Source organism: Aedes aegypti, chromosome 2 (genome assembly GCF_002204515.2).
Source record: "Aedes aegypti strain LVP_AGWG chromosome 2, AaegL5.0 Primary Assembly, whole genome shotgun sequence".
NCBI lineage: Eukaryota > Metazoa > Arthropoda > Insecta > Diptera > Culicidae > Aedes > Aedes aegypti.
Window position 1 is genome coordinate 98,580,896 of NC_035108.1, and position 22,973 is coordinate 98,603,868.

A 22,973-nucleotide genomic window follows, 5' to 3' on the forward strand; every position below is an offset into this window, starting at 1 on the left:
CTGGAAATTTTCTAGAGTGATTTTTTGTGCATTCATGAAAGAGACTGAAAGAGTAGAGATTTGTGCTTTGCTTTGTCTCGCAAAAACAAATTGTCTCCTGCACCTTCCTTTGAGTTTACTCGCAATGAATCGGAGACGCATAATTAATTTCTGAGTGGCACGCATGTTTTTGGCACGGCACTGAGTTTTCAGACATTCCCTGCTTAGAGATCTTATGCCTGAAACACGTAAGAAACTGATCAGGAACCTCGTTTCAATAAGATTCCTCAGAGAGTTCAATTATTCGTCTCTCAAAAAGTGTTTCTAAAAATTTTTGTGAGAATTTCCCGTGACGGTACGCCAAATGTTGCTATATATTTTGAAAGATTTCCTGGGAGTGAAATTGCAGGTGTTTGCTTACAGTTTCTTCAGTTTAAAATTTGAAGATTTCTACAGAAGTTCATTGAGCGATTTCTACATAAATTTTAAAAAAATCCTTCCAGATTTTATGTTCAGGAGGATACCTTGAAGAATTCATCCGGGATTTTTTCCAAAGAAACCCTCAGAAACTACTCCAGAAATTTCGTCAAAGATTCGATTCTCAAAGAAGTGATCTATCTCGGCACTCGTCCAGCATTTCTACCATAAAGTTGAGAAATAACTCTAGAGATTCCTTCAAAAAGTTTTTCTAATTTACTCTTCTTATCATTCTGAGTTTCTTTAATTTGGCAACTAGATTTTTTTTAATATGATTTTCCCCAAGTTTTCTTTAGGAATCCTTCAACAAGCTCTTCCAAAAAACTCGCAAAGAAGTTCTCAAACAATTCATTCAGGATTTCCCTGACAACGCACAATGGTCTAGGAATCAGTTTTACGCGGAAAGATGCATTTTGTGCTTTAGAATGAAACATTAGACGAAAACGGTATTTTACAAAGTTGTTTGTATTACAGTGATACCTCCATGAGTCGATGTTTCATTACTCGATATCGACTCATGGAACCATACTAGAAACCAAATTTCATGGTTACTATGATGGTCCATTGGAACTGCTTTCCAGAGGATTTCTGTTCCATGACTCGATATTTCCATGAGTCGATGGTCTCTTCAATATCGACTAATGGAGGTTTCACTGTAGTAGGGTCCTTTGTTTGGGGTGATGGAACATTAGGGTTTACCACATTTCATAGAAATTGTGTAACTAACTTTCTTATTTGTAGAAATTATATTATACATGCTTCAGCAAAATTGTAGACCATTCAATTTTAAGCAACTTTGCCAAAAAAAGTTTTTTTGTATCTCTTAAATTAATCGATTTAGAGCTATTTTTCTACGGTGACATAGGGTGGTCCGAACAAAACTGGTTTTCTAGCTCTAGAGTTTCAAATTCTTCAAAATAGTCTATGAAACACTTTGAGAGCTTTAAAAATGCGTAATTTGGTGAGTGAAGAAACTCGCTATCTCCATCCGTTTGAGAGTTATTGTTGATTTTCTCTCAAAAACATGCCTACTTTGATTATGAATATCTCTGATTGGGGCAAAGATAAAAAATATCTTTTGACGACATTCAAAAAACAAAATAGAATTGTATATTATATCAAATATTTTTGTAACTCTAATGAAATGCCCTGAAAATAAAGTATTTTAAGCTTGAGCTTGAGCTTGAGCTTGAGCTTGATTGGCCGCCCGTGGTTGCTACTCCAGTATCGCCAGATCAGCTGCACTTACACAAGGAACCAACCAGATGACTGCTTGGGATGAACAGACACCCTCAGTGTATAAATGCTGGTGATCTTCTATTTTTAGACAACAATGGTGCCTGCCACGTCAGAATGCAGACCAATGAGGGGAGGGGAAGGTGTTGATGATGCATTCAACTGGCTCCCACGATAGACCGTATATACCACTGCATCTACGCCAGTTCATGTGGGAAGGGTGAAGGGGTGAGGTAATTTTTATGGCAGAAAGGCTTGCTGGGTTGGTTAGCAGACTGCTATTTATCAGGCGTAAGAATAGGCATGCTATAAAGATGAATGATGTCCGTCTCGGGTTCTAGCAAATGCTATGAACTGTGATAGGATCAACTGTGATATATTAAGAGTGGTAGATAGAAGCAAGTGAAAGATACAACTACAAAGTACGAGGATAGGGACGGGCTTGGGATTGAACCCATGACCTTCTGCTTATGAAGCAGGAGCGGTAGCCATTAGACCACCAACCCCGCCCTGAAAATAAAGTATTTTAAGCAGAAAAACTTTAATAACTTTTGAAATAACATAGTTATCATCAATATTTTTGCATGAAAATTTGCGTTTTGTTAAGTTCTTAAAGTCGTTCATAGACCGCTTTGATTCTTAATAGTTTCTTGAATTTGCTTTTGAATACAGATATTTTGCGCCAGAACACAGAAAACAGATATTTCAAGGAAAAATACAAATTTTAATGTGGCAACCCTGCATTTGCCTACATGATCAAGTGTGCAAAAAAAAAGTTTAAAAAAAATTATTCGAAGATTCCCTTCTTATTAGTATTTAAATTCAAATCATATTTGTTTTATTCGTGTTTGAAAATTCAAGTTGTTAAACATACAGATTAACTTAACAGTTTTGAGTTGAAGAAATTGGTGTAGGGCTGCTAGCTGGGCTTTTTCAATGCAAAGTCTTTAAGGTCCCTATTTTAATAAAAATTCGGATTGCAGTGAAACCTAATGCAAAACTCTACAGGCTTCAGAGAAAAATCCAAAAACTTTAAAGTGGCTTTTCGGAAGATTCTTCAAGAATTTCGTGGAAAAACTCCAAAAATCTTCTAGTGACTTGTCATGAGATTTCAGGGACTCATACAAGGATCTCTCTTGAAATTCTTCTAGAAATTTCACTACCAATTCTTCTAGAAATTCTTCCAGCGCTTTTTCAAAGACTACTTAGAGGATTTTCTCCACAATTTCCTCAAGGAAATCCAGGAGCACTTTCCTCAAGGATTAACCAAGTTTCTTTCAAAGTCTTCAGATAATGTTTCCCTAATCCTTCAATCATATTCTCTAGATGTAATTCTAGGAGATCTATCAAAGGTTTTTTCGAAGATGTTCTTAACGTAAATCTTGGAGGATATACTAACTAGATCGATGGAAGAATCGCCAAATCCTAGTGGATTTGAGACTTGCTTGAATTTTTTTAACAAAATCTTTGGAGAAACTCTTGATTTAATGGATTTTTTTTATTTGTTTGGATTAATTTCGCTCATTTCACCGGATTTATATAATAAATATCTTTGAATTAATAGGATGCAACATCAAAAAAATTGTATTTTTGCATTGATTCTAATTATTAATAAAAGTTAACTATAATTATGTTTTGAGATTTATGGGGGGCTCTAAAATCTGAGAGCCCGGGGACCATGGCACCCTCGACCACCCCCCTTATAAATGCGGCCCTGCATGACGGAGTCAATTTTGTGTTTTATTCGGACACTTTTTGCATGCTGTATCTTTTTAATTTATCAATGAAATTGCAATTGGTTTTCTGTACATCGTTCGACTTATATTGTACAACGTTTGGATAATAAAAAATGCTCCAAAATAAAAAAAATTCACACGAATATACAACCACGTTTAGAAGAGTCGGTTTTTGGAAGTTATCAAAATCAATGATTGTTAGATATTGGCTGGAAAATTCTACAATCTTATTTATTCTCCACGACACATTCAAAGCACAATAGAAAAATAAATGATTTATTTTTAAAAGACCTCTCAAAGCACAATGACAATCATATTAATTGGCACCTTACCAGAGAGGAATTGAAAACATCCCTTTAACTTTTATCATGCGGACGTCGTGTTTAATATCTGTGTGATGAAAGCTTCTCAAACATCAACGATGGCGTGAGATACTTCACAGGTCTTGTCTCCAGCATACGCCCATATCAAATGATAACATTGGTACATCCTGGGTCATTAGAGGCTTAAACATATTTTCGAAAAAACGGATCATTTTGTAGAGCTTCGACTACACCTTCATATAAGTGTGATAAGCGGCTCCGTTTTACTCAAAAGCTATGAGCCAGTATTGATATAAGTTGTCTCTAACCAAAGGAACAAATTTCATTTAAAAAAATCTGTTATAGGCCTCCATATTTATTTTTTATTGAACTTTAACAAAAAAAAAATGAAGGCATATCAAACCTATAAGACACAAATGCCCTCATAACTATGACCCTAGCAAAATATTTTATTGTGATCATGAAAAACTCTAAGAACTCCTCCATCCTCTGATACCAAACAAACTCAAATTTTCAACAATAAAGTGTGAGTTTTGAAGGTGGAAAGTTTTTCATCAGAGTATACGACAATCAGACGCTGTTTCTAGCTTTGGGCGGACAAAACCTTTGAATTTCTTTGCTTTGAAAAATATGACAACAATTGTCCTAGATAGCGAAGTTATTTCAGAATATACTACAATAATCAGAAATTACATTCGTAAGCAAAAACAATGAAAATAACGCTTGTGGATGCTAAATTCACGTTCAAACAATTTTCGCATTTTTTTTATGGGTTAGGTTAGCTTTTGAAAATGATGAAGTTTAACAAATTTTGACGGCTAAAAAAAATAAAATTGACCTATCATCGACCGGTTCTAAGGTGTTTCTATAAATAATCGAAAAAATATTCAAGGCCAAAGCTGGTACCAGTGACTGACTTAGTTTTCACATGGCGTCCGTAGTCGGAACTATGAAAATAAGTTGAGTTGGAGTCAACTTCTTACCAATAAGTTAGGTAAAAGTTAATTGAAAAAAATAAGAGTTTGGTCATTTTTACCCAACTTGACCCAGTGACCCATCGGAGTAACTCCGAGTCGGTGGACATTTTCAAAAATTCCTATGATGATTATGAAACTAGTTATCCTGACGATTCCATTCGAACTGAATTGAAGGTAATCTGTCAAGAATTTCCGAAATAGCAGCAATTTGAACTTCTTTTTTCATTCGATAGGATGATACGGGTAAACGGAATTAGAATACCTTATACAACTATTGTATATCAATGCTATAATGGTTGGTAACACCTCAAAAAGGGCGCAGTTAAAAAAAAATGTCGATAATCTTATTCCATTATGTGTCCAGAGATCAAAAATAACTAAGCAAACTTTGAATCAAATTCTATTTGCATCTTTCTTTTTATAATCACGGTTTATGAAAACTCATTTAAACATCTCTGATTTCATTTGATTATGTGGACCATCAAAAGGGTGTAACTTCAAAATGGGCCAAATTTTTTTGTTCAATTTTGCACAGACATTCATCTTTGTTAGATGAGTACAGATTTGATGGATTTTTTTCTGACGGGTTGAAATTCAAAAACAAGACATCATGATTCCAGTGTATTTTCATCTTATGGAAATACATCATGATTTGGATTCATGTTACCAAGAGTCAGATTGCTCAGAATCGCGAATCAAATGCCTAAAATCATGACTCGCGCATTCGTTTATTCGTTTATTATTTATGAAAAAAATGCTAGTGCGAGATTCCAACCAAGAAACTTCCGATTAAGAGCTACGCACTCTCTCACACGACCACTTCATTGTATTGAGTTATGGGTGATCGGTACGACTGCGTTAACGCGAAGCGCATCGCTTATTGTTGTCACTCTGGATATTACGCTTAATTACGCTATGATTATGACTCAAGAAAACAAGACTTAACCAATTTATGAATGTCATGATTTGGTAATTGTGATTTGGGATATTTCCGTGTAGATGTCACGGACACGCTAAAAAATATAACGCAGAATTGAGAACGATTCACACAAAACCGGGCTTCTTGCGCGGGTCAACAACCCTAGTAGCACACATGTTATAATTGAGGCAGAATAACTCTTATATAACCAGATCTGGATAAGCCAAGACGTGTCAGGTCAAAGTACAAAAACGTTTGGTTCTTTTTGGCAAAGGCCTACTTTAACATCGTTGAGTTGGATTGCAACAGGGCATTTTGTTGCTAGTCTGGCCGTGTTGCTAGTTCAAAAAATAGAGTTTTTATCGAAAGTTTGGAATATTTCCAATGAAATCTTTCTGTTGTAAATCCATCTATATTCGATGATTAGTTCACCGCATGCGCTCATACAATGATGAAATGAATAATAATCATTAAATTGAAAGCAATACAATGGAAGTTGTGTCAATTTTCTCAAAAATTATCGCAGTTTTCAAATATAAATATGATTTTTAGATGAGCTAACATCGTCTATTGCACTGAATAAATAAATCGTGCAAGAAACAGCAACATTATGAGTTTGAATATTTGCATTTGTTCACAAGATTTGCTTAAAAAAGATACTGGCTTTCAATAAACAGTCTCTCATAATGTGCTGCATATTATGATAGTTACAGGGAGCGATACGTGAGAGATTCTCTCAATTTTTTTCACACACTAAGCCTGCTCAACGCAGCGCATGTGTTAAAACTACACAGAATGAGGCAACCAATGCAGGACTCTCTGGCTGAGTGAAAATTCTGTGTAAGTCGCACTCATGCTATGTGTAACCGATGTGTTAGCCATTGACTGTGCGCGGATCGATGGAAATGGAACTGTCAGTCATCTACCGCGCGGCAGCAAACAGTTTGCCATTGGTAGGATGCGAAATTTTCCGGGATTTTTTCAGGCGAAAAGTCGGAAAATGGTCGCAAATGTGAAAGTTTTTTTCCCCATTTGCTTCCGCTTCGGCTATTCGAATGAATAAATCTCTGAAAACTTGAAAATTTGAATGTTATTTTCAATGTTTTCAGAAGCAAAACAAAAATGGAAGCGAATTCCGCATTCCAAGCGTTCCTCCTCTGTGCGCATTTCACTCATTCGGTTTGTTTACCACCGTTTGCACAAAACTATGTACAGCCCCTTTTGCACAGAATCTGTGCTGCATGAAGAGAGGCCGATTTTGTGTACTCGGCACTCATTTTTGAGTTGATGAAGTTTAGCGTGCAGCATTCGATCCCTGGTCAAGGTTAACGACTGAAAAACAACGGGGCATTCCTAGTTGAGCTGTCACGTCCTGTCCTGGTGTGAAACGTATTCAATTCTGTGTTATATTTTGAGCGTGGATAAATGGAGAAGATGGCCGTGGCCGGCAATGGAAGCTATTCCTTCCAAAATAATCTTGCATGAGCAAATCAAGTCTTCTGAGTTTGTTCCATCACTGATCCATATCTGCGGATTCTCCAGTACTGAGGGATGACTGTATCTTGAGGTGATAATGAAAGTGTTGTTGTTGGCTACGCTGACAAGGGGATGACACGTGAATCGGTCCTCGCCTCGGTTCCGGTCGTTGTGTGTTGGTTAGGTACCTGGTGATAACGACGCCACTCCAGCTGCCTACCTACCTGCTGCTGGTCTGGTGTTGGTGCAGTGTTTAGTCTCCGAGGATTGTCCTCCAGGCCACAGTTCGGTTCGGTTGGCATCCGAGGGCAGTCAGATTCACGAGGCGAGAGCGTTATTATTGTTGTTCGAATTTCAAGTTCAGGGTCGGTTTGAAGCGGTTTTGGTTCGGTTTGTCCTAAATAGTGGTGCGTTGTCGCGTCGACTTTGTGTCTTCGTTATCGGTGGAGAGAGAAGTGACTTCGTTCGTCACTCGATTGTTGTGCGTTGGCGGTTGATGGCGGTTGTTATTTGCAAAAGACTTTTATGAGCACAAACAGTGCACTTCGGGATGTTCTGATAAGCGAACCGTGTGAAGGCACGATGGGAAATGTAAGTTGTGTGGTTTATGACTTTGGGTGCAATGCTTTGGGAAACAAGAAGAATGTAATGTTTGCAGAAAGCAAGTTGATAAGTCGCTATATATATTTGAATAGTTGGAGAGATTCGTCTCACTGTTTGCGAAAATTGTCGGAAATAAACATGTCGTTATCATTAAACAAATCGTTATAATTTACTGTTTTGTGTGCCAGCATTGATAATAGAATCCGTGTTATCTATATGAATGGAAAATAATAGTCCCAAACTGTCAACAATGCGATGTACTCATGCAGAAGAATGGTTTTCTCATTACATACTTTATAATTTATAGTCATCAGATAAGATACCTGTAATGTTTTCTAAATATTTGTGCAGGATTGACGCTAGTAACAATCATTATCTAGTAACAAATTGTTGCAAATGACATATTACTCTTCCATTAGATTTCTACCTCATATAAGCTGCATTTAATTTCTCTTCTAAGAGAAATAGACATATAAATATGAAACACGGCTATAAAGAAGTTGCAAGAGTTCGATGCCCAGTACAACCAAAGTACTACAAATGATGAAGCTTTTTACAAAATATGTAGATGTGTCATACAAACAAGATTCGTGCAATTTATATTCCTGAACTATCTTTTCGCATATTCAGAATTAATTAAAATTCTAATCGGAGGAAAAATGCACGTCTTCCATCACCCCAGAGCGGACATTATATTTACCACTAGAAATATTCTCGTTCATCTTCCTCTTCAGTCAATCCGTGCATCTCAAGTTCCGTGTTCTATTTTTATCGATTAAAGACACCGATGGTCTAATCGCATCTCCCCAAGGCCGGGAACCGCATTCGTCAATCGGCATATCTAAACGAAACTAATGGATTTGCAAATCTGGCTGCTGACGACATAAAGCCGTGCACGCGCATTCACTGCCAAGTTCCTTCCTTGCCTTCTTGACCATTTTCACGGTCTAGGTTAGCGTGCGGCAAAGGCAATCAGCCGTAGAACGTGACTACCCGAGCAGAAGAAAATTGCTGCGGAATATCAAACTAAGTTATTGTGTACCGGATAATTTTCCAGGTATTCCTATATCTCTATAATATATGATGAATTTCCGCATAGAAACGAAATTTTCCAATAGTAGTTCAATGCCTCAAGCAGACCTCAATAGCTTTCCAATGCCTCAGTGAGGTATTTGAAATTGTTTTATACGATATTTACAATACCTCAAAAATACCAAATTGAGGTATGGATAATACATGGACTACTGAGCAAAACCAAATCAAGGCATTAGTTATTTGTTCCTGGTCGGGTTACCTAGACTAGCTGTTAGAGCCAACTAGACAGCCGAAAGCCAACGATTGCATTCGTAGAATTTTCCTGCCAACTCGAGAACAAATTTATCACCCTTCGATAGACGGACAGCAGTAGAAGTTTAAGTAGCGGCAGTGGGTACTATGACGACATCCGGCGTCCGCTGGCGATCGATGGTGACATTGACTAATTTACGCAACGCGCGGACCGATGCTAATGGCGTCGCCGATAGGGGAAGATGGTTTAAGATGCCAGCTTAAGCGCAATCGCATTTTACTGAGAAATAATTAAATTTTACAAGAAACATGTAACGTCTTACAATAGTTAATAAGATTTTCTATTCCGAATTTAAAAACACATGTTTCCCGAAAAAAAAAACAGTTAAGTTAACGTGAAATATTGAATTTTATGAAGTATTATTATTATCTATATTATTGAGAAATATTAACATACACTTACTTTACTTTTGATGGCGCTACGTTCCTCAAGACATCACCTGTACCAAAATTGTTGCGCAAGCAGACGGACGGATTAACAGACAGAACGGTTTCCAATTTCGTAACAATTTATTCACGAAGCGTTATAAAATCCCTTTGCGGAATAGAGACAACCAAAAAATATTTCACAACTAATTTCAAATTTTGGCATTAATTACGTTAATTCAGCCCACTGTGGGTTCAGTACTTAATAGCTAATATGTTGTGTTTGGGACAAATAGGAATTCGTTTTTGTGTCGTTGCATGCATAATCCGTATAATAATTAGTTACTCACGTTTAGTGTTATTCTGTTGGTACTTTCGTCCGTACTAGCTACAACATCCGTACTATTAGTTTAATGATTTATGTCGCAATTGCTGTGGATATGTTCATAATTAGGGTTAAGATTTGCATGGTTTTTAGTTCCTGTTTTACCTGTGCTGTGTGTTTTAGTTTACGTAGAATTTAAGTAGGATAACAAATTAAACACTCGGCCTAGCCGTAAATACTAGATTAAGGTAGAATAAACAATTCAAATTAGGATTTAAGTAGAAATAGATAAATAAAGCACCTACACGTTATCTGCTGATCAACTTTCCACTTTGTTTTGTATACTCACGATAGCTGACCAGGGTCGGCGCTTACTGTTGATTGACTGCATTGACTGTCGGTGCATCGCGTCCCATTAGGGTGCGACACTCCCCCTCGGTACGCCACTGGTGGTCAAGTGGGTTACCTCCTTTTGCACCGACATCTAGTACTGCAACTTTTGTTGCCGGTCTCTCAAGAAGCCCACTCGCTGTCTGCACGGTTACGCGTCGTACCTGTCCGTCCTTGGCGTGCACCGCCTTGACGACTCGTCCTCTTGGCCAGCAATTCCGCGGAAGGCTGTTGTCGACGACTATCACAAAATCGCCTTCTTGAATTGGCTTGGCTGGTTGAAACCACTTTGTCCGGCGGGTCAAGGTAGGCAAGTATTCGGCCACCCACTTCTTCCAGAAATGGTCAGCGTACAGTTGGGCCATCGTCCACGATCTCTTGAGCACATTAGGTTTATCAACAAAGACGATCGGGGGCTTGCTACCATTAGCAGAACCTAACAGGAAGTGGTTCGGAGTTAGTGGGGGTTCGGTATCGTTATCGAGCGGTATGTCAGTGAGTGGTCTAGAGTTTAGGATCATTTCTATCTCTAATAGCATAGTTCGCAGGATTTCGTCCGATGGCAAGCGGGGTGGCTCGAAATCGTGTAGGGTCTTCTTCACTGATTGGATCAAGCGCTCCCAGCAGCCACCAAAATGCGGAGCGGCTGGTGGATTGAAAGTCCACTTGGTATCCGGGCTGACGAATTCTACCATCAGCTCCTCTTCGTTGACGTGCGTCAGGGCTTCGCAAAGCTCTCTGGAGGCCCCGATGAAGTTCGTTCCTCGGTCGCTTATAATTTCTAACGGTGCGCCTCTTCTAGCAATGAAGTTGCGTAACGCGAGAATGCATGAGTCCGTTGTCAGTGAATGTGCAACTTCGATGTGCACACCTCTGGTTGTCATGCAGGTCAGCAGGACAACCCATCTTTTTTCAGCGCGTCTGCCAACCAGTACGGTCATCGGCCCGAAATAGTCGATTCCAGTGTATGAAAACGGTCGCTGGAAGGCTGCCAGGCGAGCGGGCGGAAGGTTCCCCATTTCTGGAGGTTGCGGACGTGCTTGTCGGATTTTACAGCGCTGACAGCTTTTGCGAACGCGGCCAAATTCCGAACGAAAACGGGGAATGTTATATTTTAAACGAATCTGATTAATTGCTGTCTGGTGGTTCTGATGACGACACGCTGCGTGGTAATCTGCCATCACGAGGTTGGTTACGTGATTATTTCTCGGCAATAAGATTGGATTCTTCGCAGCCTTGTCTGCCCACTCGCAGGCGTCAATACGTCCACGCATTCGTAATACACCGTGCTCGTCGATGAACGGACTCAGCTTGTGCAACGGACTCGTTTTCGGTAGGACGCGCTCCCACGGATAAGCTCCTGGATCTTTGTCACGGATCAGTTGAATTTCATCTGGGTAGGCTAGTTGCTGAACCAGCCGATAGATGGTATTTTCGGCCAGGTTAAGCTCATCCTGCGTTAGAGGGCCGACGAGCTTCTTAGTGCCTTTGCGAAGCGTAGCGATAAATCAGTGAACGTATCCCATCGATCTTAACAGTCGTTTCCATTTTGAAAATCGCTCGAAGTTCACCACTGTTGACGGAGAAACGGATGTGTGATGCAGGACACTGGGTCTGATCTCCTCTATGGTCGCACCTTGATCTCCGCTATCTCCGGGCCATTCCTTCTTGGGATCCCACAGAAAATCAGGCCCGTGGAACCAGCGACTACTCGGTTGGAAATCTGGAGGCCTTTGCCACTTCGTGCCTTCGTCGCTCACTTGAATGGTGTCGAGTAGCTCGCTCACCCTGAACGCAACGAACTAGCTGTATCGTCGATGGTCCGATCGCAGCCAGCGCACTACGTCACGTGAATCTGAACAGAAAACACGTTGCGTGATCTTCAAACGATGCGATTTTACGATACAATCGGCGAGACGAGCTCCGATGACAGCAGCCTGAAGCTCGAGGCGGGGGATGGATAGAAACTTTAGGGGTGCCACACGAGCTTTCGACCCGACCAGCGCGCACTCCACTATTTGTTTTTCTTCGAATCTAAAATAGGCTACAGCAGCTATTCCGTTCTCGCATGCATCGCAGAAGATATGCAACTCCACGTTGTTCGTCGGTTTAGCGGACGTTAGGTATCTATAGCAGCGTGGAATCCTGACTTGGCGAACGTTCGGTAGCGCTTCAATCCATGCCGACCATCTATCAGCTATCTTACCACTAATCTCGTCGTCCCAACCGCATCCAGAGCGCCAGATTTCCTGCAACAGAATTTTGAGGTAGATCAAGAAATTGGCAATAAGTCCCAATGGATCGTATATTGCCATCAACGTCCTCAGGACTTCGCGTTTTGTGGGCATCCTAGTACCAGAGAGCAGCTCCTGATCATGCTTCGGCGATAACCTGAAGGTGAATGTATCTGTCGTGGTATCCCACCACATTCCAAGCACCTTTTCCGTCGACATCTCTGTACTCATATTCTTTTCTGTGGTGCTGTTCTCCTGCAGACTCGTGACAACTTTGCTTGAGTTCGATAACCAATTTCGTATCTCGAAGCCTCCTTCAGAATGGATGGTTCGCACTTCAGTGGCTAGCTTCACCGCTTCTTCCTCGGTTTCGACACTCGCCAACATGTCGTCAACGTAGTGCTCGTACTTGATACACTCGACCGCTCTCGGATACTCTTTTTCAAACCTGTCAGCATTCCGGTTTTTCACGTAGTGTGCACTGCTCGGAGAACACGCCGCACCAAAGGTCATGACTGCCACCACGTAGGCATCCGGCTCATCTTCGGTCTTTCCATTGTTCCACAGAATCATCTGGCTTCGTTGATCTTGTTTCTTCATCCGAACCTGAAAGAACATTTCTCTGATGTCTCCTACGACGGCAACTCGAAACTCGCGAAACTTGTAGAGCACGGCAAGTAGCGATACTAGTTGATCAGGCCCCGTCAGAAGGAATGAATTTAGTGAAACGCCGTTAACTTTCGCCGCCGCATCGAAGACTATTCGTAGCTTCCCAGGTTTGTTCGGGTTTGTAACAGGGAAAATCGGCAGATACCAGTCATTGGAGTGCTTCTCTGCCTTCTCCCTTGTCTAAAGCCGCCGGATGTAACCCTTCTCCTCGTATTCGGCCATTTTCACATGCATCGCAACGGCTAATTCAGGTTCCCGTCTCAGTCGCTTTTGCAAACAACCCAGACGTTACAGAGCCATTCCCTTGCTGTCTGGCAACTGGACTTGATCAAAGCGCCACAGTAGGCCAGTCTCATAACGGTTTCCAACCAATCGCGTTTCGGTAGACAGGATCTTCAACGCTCGTTCTTCATCTTTCGATGGAAGTGATGTGGGCGACCCGGAGATCCCCAGAGACTCGATGGAAAAGTACTCCTTCACAGCCGTATTCAGATCCTTTTCGTCTTCCTTCACGCACGGGCAGATATGGAAACTATGATGGCTGCTATGATTAGAATTGATCGTACCGGATTCGATCGCACAGGGGCACGCAATGTCTGAAACAGACGATTATAAAAATCGAATGTACATCGGGGTTTTTCTCGTAAAAGTTTAGTATTTGGGTTATATTTTCATAATCGGTAAGTTTCAAAATATTTCATCGGTGAAATTTTTATTTTTTCCACTTTTTAGCTGTTTTTCATACTTAAACCCATGAAAACCCCGTTTTTCGACCCATTTCAGCCCATACAAAATGTATGAAAAAAATTTTACCGATAGAATATTTTAAAACCTTCCGATTATGAAAATGTAGACCAAATACTGGTCCCTGGCGAGAAAAAATCCGATGTACCGTAATCCGGGGTAACATTGATCATTTTTTTTAGTTTTTCTTATTTTTTTCATTTCACAATACAAATGTTACAAGTTTCATATTTTTAAAACAAGTACTGGCACCCACCGCTCCTAGCTATGTACTTTATTTTGTTTTTCGAAAGATTTAAACATGTTTAAATAAATGTTTTAAGTGATTTTTTGATTCAGCTGATATGGGGTAACATTGATCACCCAAGTAAACAACGTTCGCTAATATTGGAAATGTCGTTACTTACTAAAATCAGGGCCCCTGAAGCCGAATATGAAGACCAAACTCTTACAAGTCATTTACTTTTTGAGTTATTTCAAAATTAAAAACACCTTGAACCGCGTAATACGCCTAAAAGTAGGCAATTTCCTCAGGAAATTCTACATTCGTAATAGTATTTAGTTGATGTTGCCTAAATGAATAAACTTATGAAAGATTTGACAACGGAATCGTTTTCGGCGATGCCATTTTTAGTAACACCTGCATTTTCCTTGATCACATCGTCTGCAGAACTCATGTGAGACATGAATTTTCGGTAGTGTCAGTGAAAATGATAGAAATCATTGTTTCAAAAAGTTGACAAATTTGCGCATGAACTAAACGCCATTTTGGCAAAAACCTTTATTATCATTAGCTTATGAATATACGAAAGAGAGGCACCATTCATGGTTCGAAAATGCTTCATCAATAAATCTTTATTTGAACGTTTAACAAGATGAGTCATCCCGATCAATGTTACCCCGCTGATCAATGTTACCCCGCATTACGGTACATTCGATTTTTATAAGCGTGTGGTTCAGACATAGCGTGAGGGGCCGTAGATCATCCATCCAAGACGTGTTTTGGACACCACTCACCACCCTCTATGCTTCTAAGAGCATGGCCCAGCCGACAGTTGTCCATTCCAATGAGGATTCGCGGAGAGACATTGTCGTACGATTCTAATGGAAATCCTTCGATGTAACAATATTTTGTTTCTAACTGCGGTATAAACACCGATTGCTTCGGCAGAGAAAGGTCTAGGACTGTGTGGACCTCTGGAAGCTCGAATACTTCGCTGGCATCATAAGCACCGGAAATCTTCAGGGCCAGCATGACCGACTCGTTTTCCTCTCGCTGGTGTCCACCGGTCCAATCCAGGCACAATGGATGGGACCTTCCTTTAAGCCCCAGCTCTTTCAACAGACTGTGTTCCATCAGATTTGCTGACGATCCATCATCGAGAAAGGCATAGGTAGTTACTTGTATCCCTTTACCGAAGATCGTAGCTGGCACGTACCGAAAGAGTATTTTCCTCGCCGTTTTCGAATGCGTGTTGCAGCTTTCCGATGAGTTTTCTGCAGGCGTTTTCGCTACTTCCGTGGTACCAGGTTTGCTGTATCGCTTGTCATCGTGCAGCAGACTATTATGCATGAACGTACATCCATGCCTTCCGCATGACGCTTTGATGTGACAGGATCCGAAGTGCTTCCGCAGACACTTTCTGCACAGTTTTTGCTCCTTCACAATCGTCCAGCGGGTCCCGCCGTCTATGTCGAGGAATTTCGGACACTTTTCTAAACCACTGCATTCGTTCTGACATACGAGACAACCTTTCGGCGTAGAAGGACGCTCCTTCGCAGCAGCATCGACAATTGAACTGCTTTCCGAATGAACGTTGATGTAATTTTCCCCTTTCTGTCCGCGTCGCTCTGTTTTTGGAGTACTGATGGAGGGTATCGTAACAATGCTGGCCGCTTCGACTAGCTTACCCAACCAATCTCCAAATTCCGAAAGTGTCACTCTATTCAGACCCTGTCGATGATACGCCCAGTTCAACCTGATCGCCGGCGGCAATCTTTCCGTCAACTCTTGAAGGAGAGCCACATTACACATGTATTCGTCCAGGCCTGATGCAGCAATAGTGGCACAAACGTTTTGAACCATTACTCCGAAGTCAATCAGCGATTGCAGTTTCTCCGCTTTCGGTGGTGGCATTTCACGAATTTTGTTCACTAGCGAATGAACGATTATTTCAGGTCTTCCAAAAAGGGTCTTCAGCGTCGCTAGCACTCCGGGAAGATTCGCAGGCAGCAATAGTCGGCAACGTACCGCTTCCAGAGCCTTTCGTTGAAGACGCAGTATGTTTTCTTCTTCGCTGTATCCGCAGATTCTAGTAGAGTGCTCATAACTTGCTATGAAGAGCGGCCATTTTTCGGGGTCTCCGGAGAATGGCGGGAGTTCTTTGTTGACCGCTTGCCGCGCAGAAACTTGACTTAGGCTAACCAGGGGAACACCACACACAGTCGCTTGAGGGTTCAGCCCGGTAGTAGCACTTCCGCCTATCGCGTATCGTTGCTGTAGAAGTCGACTTCTTTCCTCTAAATGCTTCCTCTCTAACGCTTGCTTCTCCTCCAGTAACAGCAGCTCCTGCGCTAGAACGTCGTCGCCTTGGCTAACGTCCTGAACATGTATTTGCGGTAATGGATTGCTGGTCGAACTAGCTGTCAGCCCTGTTCCAAGAGTCCATTGCAGCGGATTATTTACACCACTAGCCACATCCGGATGCTGGTAACGACCGAAACTCTCAGGTAATTCACCACCGAGCATCATTCGCAGATCATTCGAATTTGTCGTCGATCCGCCTCTAGGCAAAGTCTGCTTGGGCTGCTTATCAGACAAACTCCCTGCTATCCCGCTTTCACTCGATGTGATTCCCCGATGTTACTGTTCCAGTTGCTGCACACGTTGCTCCGTGGCTTATCCGTATAATAATTAGTTACTCACGTTTAGTGTTCTTCTGTTGGTACTTTCGTCCGTACTAGCTACAACATCCGTACTATTAGTTTAATGATTTATGTCGCAATTGCTGTAGATATGTGCATAATTAGGGTTAAGATTTGCATGGTTTTAAGTTCTTTTCACGTGTGCTGTGTGTTTTAGTTTACGTTGAATTTAAGTAGGATAACAAATTAAACACTCGGCCTAGCCGTATATACTAGATTAAGGTAGAATAAACAATTCAAATTAGGATTTAAGTAGAAATAGATAAATAAAGCACCTACACGTTATCTCCTGATCAACTTTCCACTTTGTTAAACGTAAAGTTTGGATTCTGTTGTATATAAAGCAAATAAATCGCTATCCATGCTGGTGAACTTATATGCAAGTTAACGGAAACGTTGAGTAATGCAATTCCAACGCAATATATCTTGAAAACTGGACGAGCTATGATAATTTTGAATATAGCATGGATTTCGTAATCCTATATTAGGTAAATAGATGATACGTGGTAGTGTGAAAAGCTTATTTTGAAGTTTGAATTACATATAAAGAATTCAAAAAGCTATTAAATTCTATAATAATTTTGAATTAACGTGTAACATCAAGGAATAATAGTTGTACACAGAAAGAAAAATCCATGTAAATTTTAGCATAAAATCATGCACATAAAGGGAATGCCAGATATGTCGCAAATTTACATGACACATCGTGTAAAATTACATCAACATCATGTAAATTTATGCGATTTGTCGCGTAATCGGTTAGAGTCCATGCTAGTTTACACGATGTTTATCGGAAACTTACATGATGTTATTGTAATTTTACACGATGTGACGAGTAAATTTGCGACATATCTGGCATTTCCTTCGTGTGTACGATTTTACGCTGAAATTTACACGGATTTTTCTTTCTGTGTAGATATGATATTATTTGGTTTACAAAAATTAGTCCAGGAACTAAAGATTTTAAATATTTTCTTCCCGGTAAGTTAAGTGAATTCTATCAATATCACTAAAATGTAAACTTGGCGATTATGAACCACTTTCCCCTATACTTCAATGTCTCCCCCTGCACCTGATGCCTGCTGTGACACCCCACGGTAGCACACGATTTGATATTGATAGGGTCTATTCGATTGTTGATTCGAGCGGTGTGTGACGTTCGTTTGTCACCGTCGTCGTCGTTTGCGTCGATCGATCGATAGCCCAGTTGACGCATAGTTGCATTCGCGTTCGTGTGCAAAAAGTGCGACCGCGAACCTTATCCGCAAACCAATTATTCCTTGAAAGTGGCGCTTTTGGGCAAATATTTATCGGCAAATTGATTTTGCCGAGGCCTTCACGGGCTGCTGTCGTCGTTTCTAAGTGGGTTTAAGTGCAGGAAGGATTATTACATGGCGATCTTGCGGACGAAGTTTTGCCGGTTAATGGAATAACACGGTGGGAGAGGAGGGTGCAAAACGCGGGGGATTGAAGTAATTATATTACGCTACTCAGAGGAGAAAAGAGGAAAGCACCTTCCGATGGAGGACGCATGGCTTGTTGATACTAGCTCTAGCCCTAGCTACTCTCATTGATGTAGAAAAGTAAGGGTTGCTTGGGACCAGGTGCTTTGCAAATATATCTGAGAAGGGAGAAAACATTCAATACTTAATATTCACTTTTTTTAATAAGAAAAGACAAAACTTTTTCTGTTTTCCAATTAAAACTACACACTACTTGATGTCGTCAACCATACAAATACTTTAACTCCTTTATAAATTTCTGCAAACATTTTTGAAGGAGATCTCACAAAAAACCAGTACTTCTTTCTTCATTGTATCCTCTTGGAATTCTGGTAAAATGTCGTCAAGATTATCAGATCAGAAGCTTCCAGGAGTGGAGAATTTTTTTTGAAATTTCTTCTGCATATCCTTCAAAATTTTTTGGAAGATTTCCCTTATGCAGGAATTCGTAGAGCAACCCATGACTAGATAAAGCCCATGAGGGCTTCCTGGTGTAAGATTTTAAGGCAATACAACGATCATGAATATCGTCTTCCATAGCGTCCGTCTTGGTAAGTGAGTTCGCTTTCTCACTACCCGGAATCGAGTAATGAGAAGGGGTCCAAATCAAAGTGATCCGCTAGAATCCTCTGGAAATGTAAATTCGTTGAGGATTTCCTGAAAAAGTTATCGCCAAAGGAATCAACGAGGAAAGATCCAGCATGTTCCCAAAAAAATTAAGTTCAAATCTTTGAAAAAAGATACTGAAAGATTCCTGGAATAAATCTCTAGAAAAGTCCCTATAAAAAATGCTGCAGGCATTTCTGGAGGAATTTGTACTATTTGGACTGTGAAGGAATTCTTGAAGGAATTGATCATGGAATTCAGGTAATATTTCTAGAGGATTTTCTAGAAAAAAAATAATATGGTGAAATTTTAGTAGTAATCAAATAAATCTGAAATTTTCTCCTTACGGCAATGTCTTAAGTATAGATTAATATTTAAAATTGATCTTAAAAGTAAATTCTTAGGGGAATCTCTTGACAAATATGTCCCAGAGAATTTTTTGCAAAATAATCGTGAAAGTCTTTCAACCCTTACACTTCTTCCATACACAGTTCTTTCTACACTCATACCTTGTACTAAAATAAGTGTTTGCTTTCAGTATCATTCAAATAAACTTGAGTAAACGGAAGCACAAAGCAAAGGGTTGTTTACCAAACTGTGACAAGCTGCCGACTTGTTGAAGTTGTTGTAATGGCGACCAGTTCACACCACGGTCAAGGTCAATTTGTAACAGCCAATTGAGAGTGACAGTGCATTAGTAAAAGGGTGACTCAAATTAAAATTAATGTTAATTTCCCGTCCCGTCCCTGGTAATAACTATCAGGCTCTTCGAAGATTGACTTCTGTCACGTTTTGTATGGCAACTACACAATCTCGCACCATCATGAAATATTTATTGCAACGGCTTTGCCCCCGCAGCAGGCAGCACTCTTCATCTTCATCTGACTTTAAAATGATCCCCATTTTCACAAGCTCGGGTGCGACAGAACTCGCACCCAGTTGATGGTTTCAAGTTTTCCTTCGCCTGGCCAGGTGGCACGTGTTGGAGATTGAATTTTCGCTCCCCCGGTGCACCTCCTTCCGGAAGAGGGGGTGGTTAATCTTGTTGCAAAATTAAGTCCTTCCGGCGACAACGTTGTGCTAACCGAAGCCAACCCAGCTCAGCTCGGTTACGCTTTTCCGGAAGATGAGTAATCTCATTTGCGCCTCAACCGGTACACTGGATCCTCCGTTTGAGTGACTTCTATTCACGTAAATTTCTGTTAATAAAAAGGATAAAAAGATTTCACATGTTTGTTACATTTGGCTTGAACGCACTCAATTTGATTTTTGGAAGTTAAATTTGTATCTAGCATGAGCCCTTGATGCTTAACGTCATCTGACCAATTTATTGGAACCCTTGTCATCGTGACAACATGTCTACTTGAAGGTTTCAAATAAAGAGCTTTGGGTTTATGTGGGAATATTATTAGTTCAGTTTTGGCAGCATTAGGAGAAATCTTCCATTTTTGCAAGTATGAAGAAAAAATATCCAAACTTTTTTGCAATCGACTTCAGATGACACGCATGCTTCGTCCTTTGGCGGAGAGGCCTGTGTCATCCGCAAACAAGGATTTTTGACATCCCTGAGGTAACTCAGATAAGTCAGATGTGAAAATATTGTATAATATTGGTCCCATAATGCTGCCTTGAGGAACACCAGCTCTTACAGGAAGTCTTTCAGTCCTGGAGTTCTGATAATTAACCTGAAATGTACGATTTGACAGATAACTTTGAATTATTCTAACAATGTATGTTGGAAAATTAAAGGTTTTTTTTTTATTTTACAATCAAGCGTTAAAGTCAAACACTTTCAAGTGCTTTTTCTATTGTCTTCAAGAGAAAGTTCATCCTACTGCCTAGCCTTTAGATTTGTTGGAACGAAACAAATTTGTTACACGTAAAAGTTGATGAGTATGGTCAAATGTCCATATCGAAATTCGAACAATTTTTTTTTTCAAAAATTCAGTTTTCTTTTATGTAGACCATCATTCTGTTGAATATTACCTAGTTCAAATAGTTTACTGATGGTGAAAAGCATGCTGTTTGGACGTTAGCTGGCAGCTTCTGCAAGATTTGTCAAATATATCATTCAAAAACTGAGCTACTCTCTGGAAGTTTCTTGATGAGGATGTGAAAAATTCCGTCATCATCAGGGGCTATTATTGATTTTTTTTTAAATAGCTCTCACCTCTTCCAAATCAGTCACCCAGGAAAGGTCGAAAACGCTTTCTTGATTGGGAATGCTTTCGAAAACCTAAGTAACTCGATTTTGAATTGGACTAGTGAGTTCTAAATTAAAATTATGCACACTTTAATAGTGCATAGCAAGTTTTTGACTCTATTTTTTTTTTTTTTTTTTTCATCAAAATGGCTTTCAAGTTCCTGGTTACCATTTACTTCTTCTGAATGAAACCTGGTCCAAATTATAGAAGCTCCAGAAATGCCTTGCGAGATTCATACGCGACTATTCTACAGGTTTATCAAAAATTTCTTAACGCATTCCTCTAAAAAAATGCTTCAAGAGTTCTGCTCCACAGGTTTCTTCTAGAATACATTCGCGATCTCTCTAGAAATACTTCTGGGTATTTTTCCACCAATCCTCTCAAGAGTTTGTCCAGATGTTCCTCCAGCTATATCTAAAGGGATGCTTGGAACAATTATCAACACATAATTCTTCAGCACACCTACGTTACATGCTTTGGTAGTTTCAACAAAAAATACTCTAATAAATTTGCCAGGCATCGATCCAGGTTTTCTTTCAGCTATTTTCCAGTTATTTTTTTTTATTAAGGCACTCCGTGCTCGTGGCCACTGCTGTGCCGGAATCAGTTTTATCTGTATCTTCCTTACCGATACAGTTCTATTTTTAACTAATCTATATTTACATCTGCTTTCACTCTCTTCTGCTCTTTTGCTCTCACACCGAGCAGGTAGGAGAGTGCTCTGCTGTTGGTCCAATCGATTTCCATAAGCCATAGTCCATTGCTCTTGCGGTGGTTCGTTTTGCCGTGTTCCTGAGTCGTTTGAGGCTAGCTGCCTGCGAAGTGGGTCGATTTGTCTCAGTCACCATCTGATACTGACGGAGGATGGATGTGCTCCCCTATGCACGGTCTTCCGTGCGGCGTCTTCTGGTGGCTGGACGGGTTATTTTTTGGAGGGGCTGGGAATTGAATCCATGACCTTCCGCTTATGAAGCGAAAGCGTAACCTCAAGGCTACGGACCCCCCTTATTTTCCAGTTATTATTCTACAGATTTCTCCAGTTTTCACAGGAGTTCTTGCAAGAAAATAAGGAAACTAGGAAGCCTAACAAGAATCCTTTCAGGAACGTCGATTTTTTGCATGAAAGTTTCTTTCGAGAATCGCTTAAACATTTCGTCAGAGCTACTCAAGAAAACCTATTCAGAAACCATCCAGGATGTCCTCAATAAATAAGATCAGAGATCCCTCATGAAGTTACTAAAGACATTTCCCTAAGACTCGTTGATTTTTGAAAAAAATTCCTTGACAGTTTGCAAGACAGAAACTTTACTGGAATACCTTCTTAATATTTTTAACTAATCTCTTTGGTAACTTAGGACGGTATTCTTACAGAAATTCCCGGCCGGAAAAGGTATAAATTCAATCTTAGAAAAGGATTCCGAAAGGCAATTTTGAGAAAATTCTTCGAAAATGGATAATTCAATCAATAGATTCGTTCCTGCATGATTTTGGGGTTCCCTGGATTTTTCTTAAAGAATCTTTGGAGGGTCAAGAAATTAAACTAATTCGTGGAGAAAAAAATACAAATTTAATTCTTGGGTACTGGGTCATCAAACCGAATGGGTCATTATGCCGTATCAAATAAATGAAGAAAGAATTGCCTGTTATAAAACAGGAAGAATTTTCTAGTTTCTGTTAAGTTGTAAAAATGTCGGCCTTATATCCCATTCGGCCTAACAAACTTCGGCATTATGGTCTTTTCCGTCTAAAAAACTTCGACCTAGCGTACTGCAGCCCCATAAACTGACACCAAATTCTTGTACGAATTTTGAACGAAATTCTTGGAAGGATTTCTTAGGAATAGCTGAAGAAAACTTCACATGTGCCTGAATTGAGTCCTGTATGAATCAGAAATTATGAAAAAATGCATACGTAATGAAACGGGCAATAATTTTG

General features: G+C 40.1%; 1 protein-coding gene across 8 annotated transcripts in view; it reads left to right on the top strand.

Annotated features, from left to right (window-relative positions):
- LOC5576646 overlaps positions 1 to 22,973 on the top strand; it is a 387,639-nt gene that overhangs the window by 158,764 nt on the left and 205,902 nt on the right. The window contains exon 1 of one of the 8 annotated variants that reach the window (XM_021841662.1): positions 7,264 to 7,714. The exons of the other annotated variants lie outside the window; for them this stretch is intronic. The gene's annotated coding sequence lies outside the window, so the exon portion shown is untranslated. Of the gene's footprint in view, positions 1 to 7,263; positions 7,715 to 22,973 lie in introns of those variants that run through there. 8 annotated transcript variants of the gene reach the window in all.